The sequence below is a fragment of the Mus musculus genome, chromosome 4, assembly GCF_000001635.26.
Source record: "Mus musculus strain C57BL/6J chromosome 4, GRCm38.p6 C57BL/6J".
Taxonomy (NCBI): Eukaryota; Metazoa; Chordata; class Mammalia; order Rodentia; family Muridae; genus Mus; species Mus musculus.
Genome location: NC_000070.6, coordinates 106,298,370 through 106,315,107, shown reverse-complemented (window position 1 = coordinate 106,315,107; position 16,738 = coordinate 106,298,370). Strand labels below are relative to the sequence as shown.

Sequence of the window (16,738 nt, the reverse complement as noted above, 5' to 3'; positions counted from 1 at the left end):
GTGGCTTCTTGCCTAATAATTTGATAGTTTGTAAACACCAGCTATTTGATTATTTACGGGGTGAATTTATCATTATATAGATATAGTTTCTATTATTCTTACTAAAGGCTAGTAATGGGTTTGATCACAAAGTAGACACCTGAATAAGAGGTAAGTTCTGGGGTGTCAATGAAATTTTAAGTACATATAATAGATAAAGACCAAAGTAGTCTAAGTTGAAAGCATCCTGTCACAGAATATACACCAACACAATAGGTCAGGGCACCTGTAATCCCAGCCCTCCAGAAGCTGAGCCTGGGAGATCTCCAGTTCAAGAATAGCCTGAATTACGTATACATAGCAAGACCTTGCCACAGAACGACCAACTGTACCATTTACCAAGTCAGATACCGTTGATGCTGGCAATGCCATGGAGAACAAAAGGACCATTTAATGATGGAAAGCAAAATAAAAACATTCCATTTCTACCTTGGGTTTGCAGAGTTAAGCCAACAGCTAAACTACTAAATGAGTTAGCAACAACAAAAAATTGCTTGCTACTAAGATTGGATAGAACTGAAGAGGTAATGAGAGGAGAGCCAGCCCACTCAGATGGCACAAAAAAGGCTCATCAGCAGTGGCAGGTCTGCAGACCATGACAGAGGAAGCTGTGCTTAGCTGAGAGGAGGAAGCAGAGAAGGAAGCAGAGAAAAACAAGTCTGTGATGAGAACTGGAAAGGAGCCACAAAAAGCCTGCCCCCCAAAACTTGCCCTCCCCCACAAAAGCCTAACCCCAAAACCTACTCTCTCCCCACAAAAGCCTACCCCAAACCTACCCTCCCCCAACAAAAGCCTGTCCCCAACAATAGCCTCCCCCCAACAAAAGCCTACCCCCTTTCTCCTCCCCCCCCCACAAAAGCCTACTCCCCCGCCCCCCAAAAGGCCACTTTTGAATCAAATCCTGGAGCTACCAAAAAGTCATTTGAGTGTCATTTGAGGATGCAACAGCAATGCCAGGATTTTTTGCATTCCTTTTTAAAAGCAAACCTCGTTGAGTAAGCCGGGTGTGGTAGCTCATGCCTGTCCCTCCCAGCCCTTAGGCTGCGATAGGAGATTAAGAAGAGTTGTCAAGGTCATCTTCAGCTATGTAGTAAGTTTGAAAGCCATTCTGAGCTACAGGAGACCTAGTCCCAAAGAAAAATCTTGTTAAATTGGGGAAGTATAGATGTCTGTCTTATTCATGTTTTCATTTACATTTTTAATTTAATTGCAGGAAATCCAGAAATGTTAAAAAATAAAAAACACTTTAAAGAAATTTAATTGCAGCCAGGCATGGTACAAGTCTTTAAGCCCAGCACTTGGGAGGCAGAGGCAGGTAGATCTCTGTGAGGCCAGCCTGGTCTACAAATAGAGTTCCAGGACTATCAGGACTATTACACACACACACACAAAACCCTGTCTCATAAAACAAAACAACAACAAAATTACACCTTTTTTACACATATCTTCTTTAGAAACGTAGAGAAAAAGAAAAGGTACATAGGACTTTAGAAATAAGGTATGGTGGAGTATCTTAAAGACATGAAGGACTCTACCTACCATTAGTCATTTTTACTCGGTCTACTCTGAACTCACTCAGATGGAGATGTGTGTGCACACATGCACAGCTTCTGTCCTTTTGAATGTATTGTCTATGAAGGAAGATGATTATAAATAAACCATGATAGATACCTTGACAGAATTTCTTACTCTCCGGGGTCAGAGCAGATTTCTTACTCTCCACAGAGAAATTTCGAAGGCCGGGTGTCTAGAAAGGAAATGACATCTCAATTATAGTGTGAAAGGAAGCAGGCAAGCCAAGAACAGGGGTGTGAGAAGAGAAAGCCCCAGGTGACAGAAACAGCCTGTGCAAGCGTCCTGCGGTGCGCGAGAGTAAAGTAAGGCAGAGGCACTGAAAGGCAGGGTGCTATGAACTACAGAGTTCCAGAAGCAGGAGAAGGAGAGAGGAAGCTACAGCAGCCCGGACACTAGATCCCAGAAGGCTGTAAGAACTGGAGGCTTTATTCAGACAGAAGAGGAACCGTGAAAGCATATATATGAAAGCATATACATGAAAACATATATGCGGAGAACAAAGTCGCCACTGCTTAGGAAGGCCAGCCGAGGGTAGCCACTTCGAAACAAAAAGTTGAGTTTTGTTCTCTCACCTAATATACAGTTTTTGATCTTGTTCCTATCCCCTCCCAGTGCTGGAGATCAAAGCCAAGGCCTTGCACATTCCAAGGGCTCTGTCCCAAGAGCACTGGTCTGGACCGTCTTTCTTTCTAGGATTTTCACTTTGATGTGTCTAAATACGCTTTTCTTTATGTCTCTCTTTAGTGAGGTTTGTAGAGTTTCTTGACTATGTGGCTTGAGGTCTCAGGAAATCGCTGTTCCTTATGATTGTATTAAGAAGGTCTCATTGTATAGCCCAGGATAATCTCAAACCTGTGAACCTAGCCTCAGCCTCCTGAGTGTTAGCACTGAAGTGCACCATCATGTATGACTGGATGTTATTTCTTCACATATTTCTATTTAATTCTCTCCCCTCTTCCTCCCTCCTTCTCTCCCCATTCCTCCTCCTCCCTCCCTCCTTCCCTCCCTCTCTCCCTTTCTCCCTCTCTCCCTCCCTCTCTCTCTCCCTCCCTCTCTCCCTTTGTCCTGCTCTCCCTGCCCCTCCCTTCTTCATGAGACTTCTGTTACACACATTCTATCCTTCATGACTATCTGTCCTTCTGTCACTCTCTGCCTCAGTCTAGATACTTTCTTTGGTTTTCTGTTCTAATTCACAAATTTTCTCTTCAGTGGTATCTTTTTTGTGAAATTGTTTATTGAGTTCTTAATTTAGTTACTGAATATGTAAATTCTTTGTTTGTTTGTTTGTTTGTTGAGACAGGGTCTCTCTATGTAGTCCTGGATGCTCTGGAACTTGCTATATAGATTAGGCTGGCCTTTAAATCACAGACATCCTCCTGCCTCTGTCTCCCAAGTACTGGGTTTAAAGGTGTGCACTCTTTTAAAATTCTTAATTTCACTTTAATTTTTTATGGATTCTGTATCTATCTTGATATATAATTCCTTGAAATATTTTGTTTGTTTGTTTTTTGTTTTTTTTCAAGATAGGGTTTCTCTGTGTAGCCCTGGCTGTCCTGGAACTCACTCTGTAGACCAGGCTGGCCTCGAACCCAGAAATCCACCTGCCTCTGCCTCCCAAGTGCTGGGACTAAAGGCATGCGCTACCACCGCCGGGCAATTCCTTGAAATATTAATCACAGCTATTTTATAGTCTGTGCCTGATAATATCCATAGCTGAATCTCCCTAAGGTCTCTTTCTGTTGTCTGATTTTCCTCTTGGCCTTCCTATATGTTTGTAAGTATAGAGTTTTTTTGTTTATTTATTTTAAAACTGACATTGTATTTAAAAACTACCGGGATGATTTTGTGTTTGTTTTGCCTCAGGCAGGTAATTGGAGTTAGAGGTGATTTTTAAAGATGATGTGTGTTTATTATTATTTTTAATTCTGTGTATGTATCCATGGGTGAGTGGGTGGAACCTGTGCCATGAGTGCAGGTGTCCTTGAAGACCAGAGGCATCAGAGCCTCCTGGAGCTGGATGTAGGTGGCAGGAACCTCCTGATGTGGGTGCTGGGAACTGAAGGGTTTTTCAGATCTTCTTTCTGTTTCTTTAGGTCTGCTTTCAACTGCTGAGCCCAGTGCTAATGCTTTTAAAATTTGAACCTATTTTTAGGTTCTTTTTCGTTCCTAACTGTTTTAATTGTTTATTAGTGTATCTCAAACCACCTCAATGTTTGTGGCTTAGAACACTGTGTCTTAGTTAGGCTTTTACTGCTAGAGCAGACACCACGACCAAGGCAACTCTCATAAGGACAACATTTAATTGGGGCTGGCTTACAGCTTCAGAGGTTCAGTCCATTATCATCAAGGCAGGAGCATGGCAGCATCCAGGCAGGCATGATGCAGGAGGAGCTGAGAAGAGTTCTACATCTTCATCTGAAGGCTGCTCACAGAATACTGGCTCCCAGGCAGCTAGGACGAGGGTCTTAAAGCCCATGCCCACAGTGACACACCTACTCCAACAAGGCCACACCTCCAAGTAGTGCCACTCTCTGGGCTTAGCATATTCAAACCGTGACACATTGATTTATTTCTTCTAATTCTCTGGGTTGATAGAACAGTTTTTCACCCCAATTGATGTTGTACTCACATACATAACACATAAATCTTTAAAAAACAAAAACAAAAACAAAAAAAAAAAAACACTTCTACTTCCAATTACCAGCCAGAGGTAAAGTAAACACACAAAATCATCACTCCTGTAGTTCTTAAGATATAATGCCCCACTTTTAAAACAAACAAAAACTCCACGGGGCTTACAAAAGTACAAGAAGAGACGAGGAGAATCAGACACTAGAAACACTTCTGGTGTTGGCTGGAACTGCCCTTAAAGTCCATTCAGCTTGGAGCTTGGCTGGGAAACTCTAGTGCTTTCCACGTGACCTCTCTCCCTTAACATAATGTCCCATCTTGCTGGCTTTATGTCTCGTCTCTCCCTTGAAATGACCTTGACTTAAGTCTGAAGGCTGGATCCTAAAATATAAGCCCCAGTAAGCAAGAATATATGAAATCTCTGTTTTAAAGCGATTTGTTTTTATTATTCTCTCTCTCTCTCTCTCTCTCTCTCTCTCTCTCTCTCTCTCTCTCTCTGTGTGTGTGTGTGTGTGTGTGTGTGTATGCACGTGAATGAATGCCACATTAGTGTGGGGACCAGTGGAGGCCAGAAGAGGGTGTCAGGCTCTTGGAGCTTGAGAATATGGCTATGAGCTGGGTTGGTGTTAAAAGCCTTACTTCGGTCATCTGAAGAACAGCAAGCATGCTTGACCACTGGACTCTCTCTCTATCCCCTTGAATCTCTTTTAACAGGACCTTTACTGATATACTACTGATAAGAGCAGATCTCAAGATCACACCCAGAGCCACAGTGAAGAAGACTTTCTAAAGGCTTAAATACCGGAAGCCCTGGCTCACTGTGGGTGATCACCAATGTAACAAATTACTATATTCACGGAGATTATAGGGTATTCTCTTCAGTGACCCCTGATCTCCAGTTTGTCATCTTAGCCCAGTAAGAACATCCAATCTTCTCTGAGTTGCATATTGAGAGTCAAGGACTATATCAAAGCGGTATCAAATGATTGACAGGCCTATCTCCATATGGCTTCTTTCTCTCTGTAATTTGGCCCTTCAAGTTCTCACTGGCTTGGAAACTTCACAGACTCTTCAAACATAGTTCCTGCATCCTGCCCAGGTTTTCTAGTTGTCCTCAGCAGATGGTATTAGCTTAAAGCAGCACGTCTGTCACTGCTAGAAGCAAAAGTCCCATAGGGGAGAGAAGATGGGAAAGGGAACTTTATAGAGTCCAAGAGCTGCAGACAGCCTAGGGAGACAGCTCGGTGAGTGAAGGTGATTGCTGCCCAAACCGATGACCCGAGTTTGATCCTCAGAACCCACATGCTGGAAGGAGAGAGTAGGCTGCCTCAGGTCATCCTCGGATCTTCACATGTGGTACCTTGACATTTGTGTACCCACACATACACACACAGACATGAAATAAATGCATCTGTTTGTTTTTTTTTTTAATAAAAGCAGGAGTGGAGGGGACATAACAGGGTAGCCCCTGACTGAGGAGACTTTCCAAGACTAACAAGAAGTTCCTGAGGAGGAAGAGGAGCCTTTTTCTGCAGCTACACAGGAAGTAGCGAGAGTTCAAAGAATGACTGTCTGGGTCCTAGGACCTCTGCTTTCCCTCAAGTTCCCCAATCTCTAGCAAGACAGGGAAACAATAGAACAACCTCTTCTTAGAGATCCCCACCCTGTGCCGTTTTTATATAGACTATGAGCCTTTTAGTGCTAACCAAGGACCAGAGACCATTCTGCAAAGCTGCTTCGAACGTCTCCTATAACCAGAATAGATAACTGTGGTGTTAAGAAAGACTAGAATCCAGTGTTGTGATACTCTGGATAATAGGGTTTCAGAAGAGTTTTGTTTTAGAGATGTCTTAGTACCTGTCTTACTGCTGTAAAGAGAACCATGATGAAGGCAACTCTTATGAAAGGGAGCGTTTAATTGGGGGCTTGCTTACCGTTTCAGAGGTTTAGTCCATTATCATCATGGTGAGGAGCATGATGGTATGCAGGCACACACTGGAGAAGAGGTTGAGAGCTACATCCTGATCTGTCAGAGGAGAGAAAGAGAGCCTGGGCCTGGCATGGGCTTTTGAAACCTCAAAGTCCACCCTGAGGGACCAGCTTCCTCCAACGAGGCCACACCTCCTCATCCTTCTAATCCTTTTAAATAGTGCCACTCCCTGGTGACTAAGCAGGAGATACATGTACCATTCTCATTCAAACCATCACAAGAAAAAAAATACTCAATGTGCCAGAGTTTAGTCAATTCAGATTTATGCCCATTACATGTATTAAAAAGGATAAAACAGCAACCAAAAAGCTGATGCTTTTGAATGCACTAATCTGGCATTGACTGGGGGTGAGGGGAGGTGTTTGATTTTTTAACAAAATCTCAATCGTTTCATTTTATCAATGAAGACTCGGGAGCCAGATATTGGGGTGAAAGCCTGTTAGTTCAGAGAAGCAGAGAAAGCACCCAGCTGGCCTTCCTCGTCAGCTAATGTCCCACCAGCAATGGCCCTCTCTCACTCTGTCTCAAAAAACCTCCTTCAAACAGAATGTCCCTCCTTTCTACTTCCTGTGTATCTCTCTGTCTTCCTGACTCCCTTTACTGTCTGTTTTTTTTTCTTAATAATCTTATGCTCACTTCCTGTCAACTAGTTGCTCTGCCTCTTGACCTATGGTTGCCTTTATTTAGTCCTCTTTACAATATTCAAGCAGAAAGCTCTTGGATTCAAACCACCACAAGAAAAAAAAAAAAAAGAATACTCAATGTATCAGAGTTGGGTCAATTCAGAGCCATGCCCATTATATGTGTTTGAAAGGACAAAATATACCTTTAGGTGTGTGCCAAGGGCTGGCCACACCACAACTAAAATACGGGTTTTTTTTTTCCCCTAGTAAATAAAATAATCTCGGGTTCACAATGTGATCAAATATCCTACAACAGGTGGGGAGGGTGTGGTTTCAGGTTTTTTAAAATGTAGGTCACCTGCCACGTATTCACTCATACGAAGCATACGATTCCATGGTTTGAAGCATACATATTTGCAGACATATGCGACTATTACTGTAATTTAGAATGCTTTTATTATTGGTTTCCCTTCACCTTCACCCTTGCACATATGTTAGGGATCCTTTAAGAGGGAGAACTATAAAGTGTTATTTAAAAAATAAAAGTGACTATAAATGCTTCTGTCAACTCTGAGACCTAGAAGCCTACATTTTAAGTCTTTGGAAACTGCAGGTGAGTCTATAATTTCAAAATAGCTTTTTAAAGCAAAATTTGAGCCAACGTTCCCAGGTGACCTTTGAGTAAGTCTATCTAAAATCAGGCTGAAAATCAACCACTGACTAACAGTTTTCATAGTGTTCGAGTTAACTTCTTATCTACTTAAGTTTTCAGTTTTTCATAAAACCTGGTTTTAAGGAACAATTAAGCTGCAAGTAGTGTAAGCTGGACTTAGAAGAATCATAGGCCAGGAGCATTTAAGGCCATCTTCCCTAGGAATTAAAGGAATGCATTCCAATGTTGTGTTCAGATTTGCTGTTAGCTTAACGGAAACATAATCCTAAATATTTTATCTTAAAGTCTAAAGTTTAAATGAGAGAAGGTGGGGAGGGCAAGGGGACGAGAAACCCTGTGAACAACACGCTCTATCCTCTCATCCCCAACCCACTCCCTAAGCAACCGTGTACATTTTGCATGTTCTAATAAGGTGTGGCCTCTGTATCTGGCTGCTTTGCTTTTTCCTTTCAAGTTTGATCATGTTGTAGCTTGTTTAGAACTTCACTCTGAATGGATGAATGAAATTGAATTATATACGGATATGCTAGATTCTATTTATCCACTCACGGTGGATATGAGCTTTCATCCACCTTTGGGGGATTATAAATGGTGTCTCAGAAACACTCAAGTTTTTATGTGTATAAATGCTTGTATTTCTTTCAGGCATCTACTAGGAGTTGAATTGTTAATGTTAGTTCTGCTGAACTTTTTCAGGGATTGCCAATTTTTTTTCCAAATTCGTCTCACCCTTTACAGCCCTTCCTTCTAACATTGTTTGTGGCTTCTTTGGGGGGGGGGTGTCTACCTCTGAACAGACACCATGACCAAGGCAACTCTTATAAGGACAACATTTAATTGGGCCTGGCTTACAGACTCAGAGGTTTAGTTAATAATCATCAAGGCAAGAACACAGCAGCATCCAGGCAGGTATGGTGCAAGAGGAGATTAGAGATCTACATCTTTATCTGAAGGCTGCTAGCAGAATACTCACTTCCAGGAATCTAGGACTAAGCTATTAAACCCACGCCCACAGTGATACAGCCACTCCAACAGGGCGATATCTTCTAGTAGTGCCACTCCCTAGGCCAAGCATATACAAACCATCACCTCTTAATTTTTTACTGTCTAGGAGTAGCAGCTATCAAGTGGCCTCGAATTGTAGGTTTGCTTTGGTTTGCACTTCTGTGACAGCTGAGGGTGTCAAGTGTCTGCTCCTGTCCCTGTTCCCTCTTTGTCTCCTTTGAGGAAAGGAATCCCACTCAAGCCCTTTGCCCATTCTCAATCCAGGTTATTTGTCTTTTATACTCTAGAGCCAAATATCAGATGTATGGTTAGCAAACTGACTTTTATCCTGGGAGCCCAGGAGATGATTCAGTGAGCAAAGAACTTGAGTTTGTATCCCTACCTCCCGTGTGGAAGCCAGGTGAGGTGGGGAGTACCTATACACCCATTGCTGGAGTGGGGACCTGGCACAGATGGACCCCAGGGGCTCTTTGGCCCAAGTAGCAAGCTCCAGGTTTAATAAAGACACCGTCACAAAGAACTATGGTAAAGGATAGCAGAGGTAGACACTCAAAGTTAGCTTCAGGCTTACTCATGACTATGTGTGGGCACACATACACATGCACACACACACACACACACACACACACACACACACACACACTACTACCATCAAACACATCAAATTTACCATGTAAAATAACACTCCAATGGTAAACCGTGATTTCCAGCCATTTCCAGAATCTCTCTTAATCAAGGTGATAATACTTTTAGAGAATCAGTTAGTAATTAGCAGAAAATATTCATTTCATTCATGGTGGACATGAGTGTGTGAGGTATAGCGTGACTTCATTCTTTCACCTGTGGTAATCTAGATATCTCAGCACACTTGTTCAAAAAGACTTCTTCCCCAATTGAATGGTCTTCACCTGGCCCAGCATCAATTAAGCATAGATACATGGTTCATTTCTGAAATCTAAGAACAGCTCATGGCTATGTATCCTTAGCTTTATGTATCTCCACGACTCACTAGTAAGTACATTTACTAGCAAATTCTTCAATCTAGTGTGACACCTCCAATTTTGTCTTTCACTTTAAAAATGGTTTTGGCCATCTGGATCCCTTGGAGTTATATTTTAGAATCAGCCTGTTAATTTCTATGAATAAGTCTTCTGTGATTCCCACAAGCTTGCTTGGAATCTATAGATAGATTAAGGGAGTTTTGGCACATATATAATAACTCATTTGGCCCATTTCCCCATTTATTTAGATTTTCTTTCATTGTTTCTATTGTTTTCAGAGTACAAGTCTTGTATTTCTCTTGCTAAATTAGCTCCAAATGTTCTACTTTCCTGGATGTCTTTGTAAATAAAATAATTTTCTAAATCTTATTTTGAGTTGCTTAGTATAAGTGAATAAAAACATAATAAACTTTTGCATATTGATTTTATAACCCAAAACCTTCCTGAACTTATTGATAAGTTCTAATGGTTCCTGTAGCAGATTATTTAGAGTTTGTAGATGCAGGGTCGTATTATCTGTGAATAAAGATGGTTTTACTACTTCTTCCTTCCTAAGCTCGGAACCTCTTACATATTTCTCTTGTCTATTTACCCTGAGTGATATCTATATCTATATCTATATCTATATCTATATCTATATCTATACCATTTCCAGAATCTCTCTTAACCAAGATGATAATACTTTTAGAGAATCAGTTAGTAATTAGCAGAAAATATTCATTTCATTCATGGTGGACATGAATGAAATCTATCTATCTATCTATCTATCTATCTATCTATCTATCTATCTATCTCTTTCTTAAAGAAATGTAGTTTCTAAGTATGTACTTCCAAAACTAAAGGTCAGTATGGACAAGTGCTGTGGGAACTTTTCTGCTGCACATAAACAAATGTATACTCACACCAGTTAGGGCATCAACAACATAAACAAGGAAACAACTCCATCTGTGATGGTTTGTATATTCTTGGACCAGGGAGTGGCACCATTTGGAGGTGTGGCCTTGTTGGAATCAGTGTGTCACTGTGTGTGTGGGCTTAAGATCCTCACCCTAGTTGCCTGGAAGTCAGGCTTCCACTAGCAGCCTTGGATGAAGATGTAGAACTCTCAGCTCTGCCTGCTCCATGCCTGCCTGGATACTGCCATGCTCCCGCCTTGATGATAATGGACTGAACCTCTGAACCTGTAAGCTAGCCCCAATTAAATGCTGTTTTTTATAAGACTTGCCTTGGTCATGGTGTCTGTTCACAGCAGTAAAATCCTAAGACACCATCCAAGTGTAGCTTGGAGAACCAATTAGTTAATTGTTTTTTCATCATTCATTCATTCATTCATTCATTCATTCATTCTTATAGGCATAGGCTGTTGAAGGATTTTTCTTCCACCAGTTCAGGTATCCTGTGTCACTTCCTTAATCATTAAACTCCCAGGAACTTCACAGTTGTACCTGGCTCTTGCAAACCACAAAAACTGATTTCCCATCTTGTGTTTCTTTAGGTGTATGCGTGTATGTCTTTTTTCTAAGTAGGTAACATGCCCAGAGTTCAGCATTAGAAAATCTATGAACTGAAACCATTTGGCCTGGAAGGATTTCTGAAGAACCACCATTCACCATTCTCAAACATGGCCAGCTGATCTTGGGAGTCAGCAGCTTAGGGACACTACAGACAAAAGTTGACAAGGTCAAGGTTTCACAGCATGAAACAATTCTATCACATGCTGTTGCACGCTCTCTCTCTCTCTCTTTTCTTTTTTTTTCTTTTCTTTCTTTTTTTTTTTTTTTTGGTTTTTTGAGACGGTTTTTCTCTGTGTAGCCTTGGCTATCCTGGAACTACATTTCTTTAATAAAGATATATATAATATATGCTAGACCAGGCTGGCCTCGAACTCAGAAATCCGCCTGCTTCTGCTGTTGCTCTCTCAAAAGATCAGCGTTGATACAGCAGTATGAATGGGAGCAAGTTAGCTACCGTTCACAATCTCAGTCATTTTCCACCTTGCCTCTTCATCCTGGGCCACCGCCACAGGGCAGCCATGACTCTTTGCATCTACAATGGGTTTGTCCAGGCAAGACTAGCTTTTTTTTTTTTTTTTTTTTTTGGTTTTTTGAGACAGGGTTTCTCTGTATAGCCCTGGCTGTCCTGGAACTCACTTTGTAGACCAGGCTGGCCTCGAACTCAGAAATCCGGCAAGGCTAGCTTTTATTGCACTAAATGGCTTCACTTTCTGTATCTGCATAGACTTCCTGCCTTTGATAGGATCTAGGGGTCAAGCTGTGGTTTGATGTTGCCTCTCCAATGCTGCTGGGCTAAGTGAACATCCTCCAAACCCCAGGACACTTTCTTCAAGAGAGAAATGTATATAGCGTAATCTGAGAGATAACTACCCACCCTGGAGCAAGCTTTTGTCTTCACCCACACTGTTCTATTATTTATACCTTATAAAAATTCTGCTCAAACTTTAAAGTCTCCCATAGGCTCACAGGCAATGAATTTGGCTATATGTGTATATGTTCGTGTTCGTGTGTGTGTGTTCGTGTGTGTGTGTTCGTGTGTGTGTGTGTGTGTGTGTGTGTGTGTGTGTGTGTGTGTGTAGGGGCATGTGCATGCATATGCTTCAAGGGTGCCTTCCTCAGTCGCTCTCCTCCTTACTTTTTGAGACAGGCTCTCACTGAACCAATTCAACAGGGCTGGCTGGCTAACGAGCTCCATGGGACTGCCTGTCTCTGTCAGTGACCACCAGTGCTGGGTTACAGCTTCTTATGTGTGTTCTGAGGGTGTGACCTCAGGTTCTCAGGTTCAACCTTTAACAAATGTTTAATTCTCCTGTAAGCACAGTCCTATTCGGCCCAGCAATCTAGACATTAAGCACATTAAGTAATCTGTCCAGTTCCTTTGTAATTCCTGTCGGTCCTTTAATGTCCTCTAGTTAGGGGGCTGGGGGGAGACAGAGAGGGAAAGAGAAGAGGAAGAGGGAGAGGGAGAGGGAGAGGGAGAGGGAGAGGAAGAGGAAGAGGAAGAGGGAGAAGAGGAAGAGGGAGGGGGAGGAGAAGAGGATGGGGGATAGGGAGAGCCTGCACCATGGCACATGTGTGGAGGTCAGAGGGCAACATTTGGTGTTGGGGCTCACATTGCACCCCGTTTCACATAGAAGTGCTCATAGCCAGGCTCCCTTACCTGAGAGTTTCTTCTGTGTCTGTGGGAACACTGAGATTACTGGGGGTGGGGGGGTGGGGGGTGTAAACTGCACCTGGCTTTCAATGGGCTCCTCACACCTGCAGAAGGGCTTCATCCATTGAGTCCTCTCCCTAGCCCCAACCCACATTCCTATAAGTAATTCACAGCCGTCATGAAAGAGCTTGCAAGTCCCTTCCCTGCTCTGTAACAGACAGATAATTCTATTAGGAATATGTTTACCCTGGTAGCAGGGTTGAAATAGAAAGACGGGCTCCCATATTTTTGGCTGAACACTCAAGGTATAAGATTTTTTTAAAGGACTTGGCCCTGAGGTTCCAGTTGAATTCCAACATGACTTAGAAGTCTGTTTTGCTTCCCTGTTGTTGAGTCACCAGGCTGGATTAATTTTCCAGGGTGTTATGCTAATTATACGTTACAGGAGCTAATGGATTAAATAATAATAATAAAAATGGCAACAAGTGTAAAAAAGTAGCAGAGCGCCCTGGCTTCTTCTCCAGGGCAAGTTAGCTTATAACCTCACAGTCGTTTGGCTACTATTAATTAATAAGGATCACAGTAAGCTTCCATTTCCTGAGGTGTCCAGCACAATTTTCTAGTTAATCTTCCCCAGCCATTACAGCACTGACTTTATAAAAAGGGTGGAGTTGATGAATTGGTTGCCTGAAGTCATGTCTGTGGTGAAGCCAAAATTACATTTTAAATGGTATGAATAATAATAAAAATAGAGTAACCTCACAGCTTTCAAAGGACTTCCTCCCTCATTTCGCTGATGCATACTATGCGCCCTGGGAAGGTTTCCTGTTGAGTAGCTGATGACTGCAGCAGAGCATTCACTTCATAGCTGTCTTGATGAAATGGGAACTTGGGAAGGAACATCTGGAGGTCCGTAACATCTGGAGGTCCGTACTGTATGAACTTCACTTCCCATCTCCTCTTCTGGTAGGATTCTGAGATTTTTCAGGCACTACAGAACAATTTACATTTATTCAAACGCATCTTGTGTTTTGTAAGGCTTTCGTTTTGTCTTACCAGAGACCAGATAGTGTGTAAGTCTCCAGACGTCAATGTCAATAGAAACCTAGTTTAAGAACCAAGCATGCTGGCACAAGCCTGTGACCTCAGCTCTCAGGAAGCTTGTAGGGAAACTCAGAGTCAGCTCAAGACACCCAAGACCAGGCTCTCAGCACAAAGAGATGCATTTGCAGCATAGGGACAGAGGAAAGACGGGAGACAGAGGAAGAGGGAGAAGGAGAAGAAAACAAGCAATAAGGAAGAAAGAGGGAAAGGGAGAGGGGAAGGGGTATTTTGTGGTGAGTGTGAGTGTGCGTATCTCTGGACAGAGAAGAGACAGATGTGGCCATAGACAAATGACGGTTTATAAAGGCAAAAGGGGAAACCCCAGTTTGGAATGAGGTGTTTAATTTTAATTGGGCATGTTAATTAGGTGAGCCAAAGGGGAATTGTGATCGCTGGTCTTCAATACTTTGTTAGCTGGACCTTGGTAGTCAGCCTCAGGAGGAGGAAGTAGACAAATAAGGGAATAGATCTTGGGGGGCCTAACTTTAGGAATGTGATCTAGATCTGGAGAGATGGCTCAGCAGTTAAGAGCACTGGCTGCTTTTCCAGAGGTCCTGAGTTCAATCCCGGCAACCACATGGTGGCTCACAACCATTTGTAATAGAATCTGATGCCCTCTTTTCGTGTGTCTGAAGACAGCAATAGGGTACTCATACATAAAATAAGTAAATCTTATAAAAAAGGAATTGGTTATTTATTTATTTATTTATTCATTTGTTTTGTTTTGTTTTTCAAGACAGGGTTTCTCTGTATAGCCCAGGCTGTCCTGGAACTCACTTTGTAGACCAGGCTGGCCTTGAACTCAGAAATCTGCCTGCCTCTGCCTCCTGAGTGCTGGGATTAAAGGCGTGCACCACCTCACCCGGCTGGCTATGTTTAAAAAAAAAAAAAAAAAAAAAAGGAATGTAATCTAATGTTTTTAGTAAGGCAGAGGGAATGGGAGAAGGGCAAGGCCTTCCAGAGCCATGTTTGCTGTGCTTGGCTAGAGTTCCTTCAAAGCTGAGGTAGAAAATTGCTGCGAATTTGAGAGTGGCCTGGACTATAACTTAAGTACTAGGTAATCTAGGTCTACATAACAGGACCCCATTTCAAGTAACACAGCTCAGTTAAATAAAGTTAGTTAATCCAAAGACTGCTCCTGCTAGGATGTTGGAATAAACTCCCTGAAAACCTGGACCTAATGGCTACCATGGTCGTGCACAGCAGAGAAGCGTTTCTGCTCACTTGTTCTTTCTTCATTCCCTTTCCCTCCCACCTCCCCTCTCTGGTCCCTCCTTCCTTTCCTAACTCCCTTTATCTTTTGCTTGAGACAAAGTTTCAGGTAGCTCAGGATGGTTCAAACTCCTTATGTAGCAAAGGCTGGCCTTGAACTTGATCTTCCTGCCTTCCCCTCCAAATTGTTGAGGTTTTCAACATGAGCCACCAAGCCCATCGTTTTTCAATGCCTGGGCCTGCCTTAACTTTTGTAGACCCAGTATCCACACTCCCCATTTAGTCCTTCTAGACCCTCTTATAATCCCACAACCAAGAACTGCATGGTTGGACAGGTTATCTAAAAGACACGGAGTCTATGCCTTTTACAAATGCAAAAAGTGAGGCTCATATAGTTCCGTTCTAAGTCACCAAGCTAGTAATCATCAGACCAAAATCAAGAAGCCACTGGACTTTTGCTTAAGTAGACAAGGACAGTATAGCAGTCCTTGCCCAGCTCACTGACCACACATACAGAGAATTGTTTCCAAGATGCGTTCATATTCATAGGGCCTCTCCTCACTGCAGGGTTCTATGGTCATATCACTTGGCATAGTTGGAAATTCATGATGCAAATTAGAAAATTGGAGACTCTGGAAAGTCCCTTGGGAAAGAATCTGTTTAACCAAGCGATTCTCAAAATACTTCGTCATTTCCACCCCTCCTCATAGGAAGTCTAATTACAGCTTATGTAATTAGTGTTCTACGGTGATGATGACACAGTAACAGACAAACAGATGCTGTCTTTTGAGATGGGGCAGTCACAAGCTAGGTCCTCCACTACCAGTTATGTTTATCCTTACATGAGTTTATGAATAGGCATTGTCAAAAGAGGGCTGCCTTAAACTGGGTATGGTGGCACAGGGCCTGCAAACCAAGCATTCTAAAGTGTAGGCAGGAGGATCAGAAATCTATGACCATAATCTGTCAGCTGTATCAGAAGTCTGAGGCCAGCCTAAAAATAAAATGACTTAGAAAACGTTGGTTCAAGGTCCCATTTTTCTATTCAATTGGAAATAGTAACTAAGTATGAAGAAGTTCCTTTGGAGTTGGCTGCCCTCAACTCTAGAAGCTTATGGGATGGACCCTTACCTAGAGACCTCTGTCTCTAAGCCCCGAGAGTCAGACTTCTGTCGCCAAATTCCCAGTTAGAAGCTTATTGCTTTGGGTCCCAAAGCCAGAGGTTTACAGTTGTAGAACTTCAGAATTAGTCAATGGCTTTGAGATTTTAAAGCCAGAGATTTATGGCTCTCGATACTCAAGTAAGAAGCCTGTTGCTCTAGGCCTTGTGTGTGAACAGCCCAGTACCAGGCAACTAATGTAGTCTCTCTGAAGATCCTGTGGTAACAAGGCTCTCGGGTTTCAACTTTCAAGAGTTCTGTTGACCGTTTCCAGCAGTGGTGCATGCAGAGACCTCCTTGGCTTTTTGCCTTCTGCAGTGGTCTTGGTTCTTCTTATTCTATTGCTTTCTAGTAGTCTGAGCTCTTTGCTTCTTCTCACCGTTTTCACTCTTCTGAAGTCCTCAATAGTCTCCATCATCCACCCCAGCCACTCTACGGAGGTCTTTGACTGCTGGGCGATTCTTAACTGCTGCACGAGCCAAGACCTTAAAACCCCAGGAATCTGTTACCATCAGGCTGCACCCTGCTCTGAGTTCTTCCTTATTGTGTAAAACGGT

At 42.5% G+C, this 16,738-nt stretch overlaps 1 long non-coding RNA gene across 1 annotated transcript in view; it reads left to right on the top strand.

The window, feature by feature from the left end:
• Nucleotides 1–13,551: 13,551 nt before the first annotated feature.
• Nucleotides 13,552–16,738, top strand: part of Gm52671 — a 44,544-nt gene continuing 41,357 nt past the window's right edge. The window contains exon 1 of the long non-coding RNA XR_003955088.1: nt 13,552–13,671. This is a non-coding gene — a long non-coding RNA (predicted gene, 52671). The remainder of the gene's footprint in view (nt 13,672–16,738) is intronic.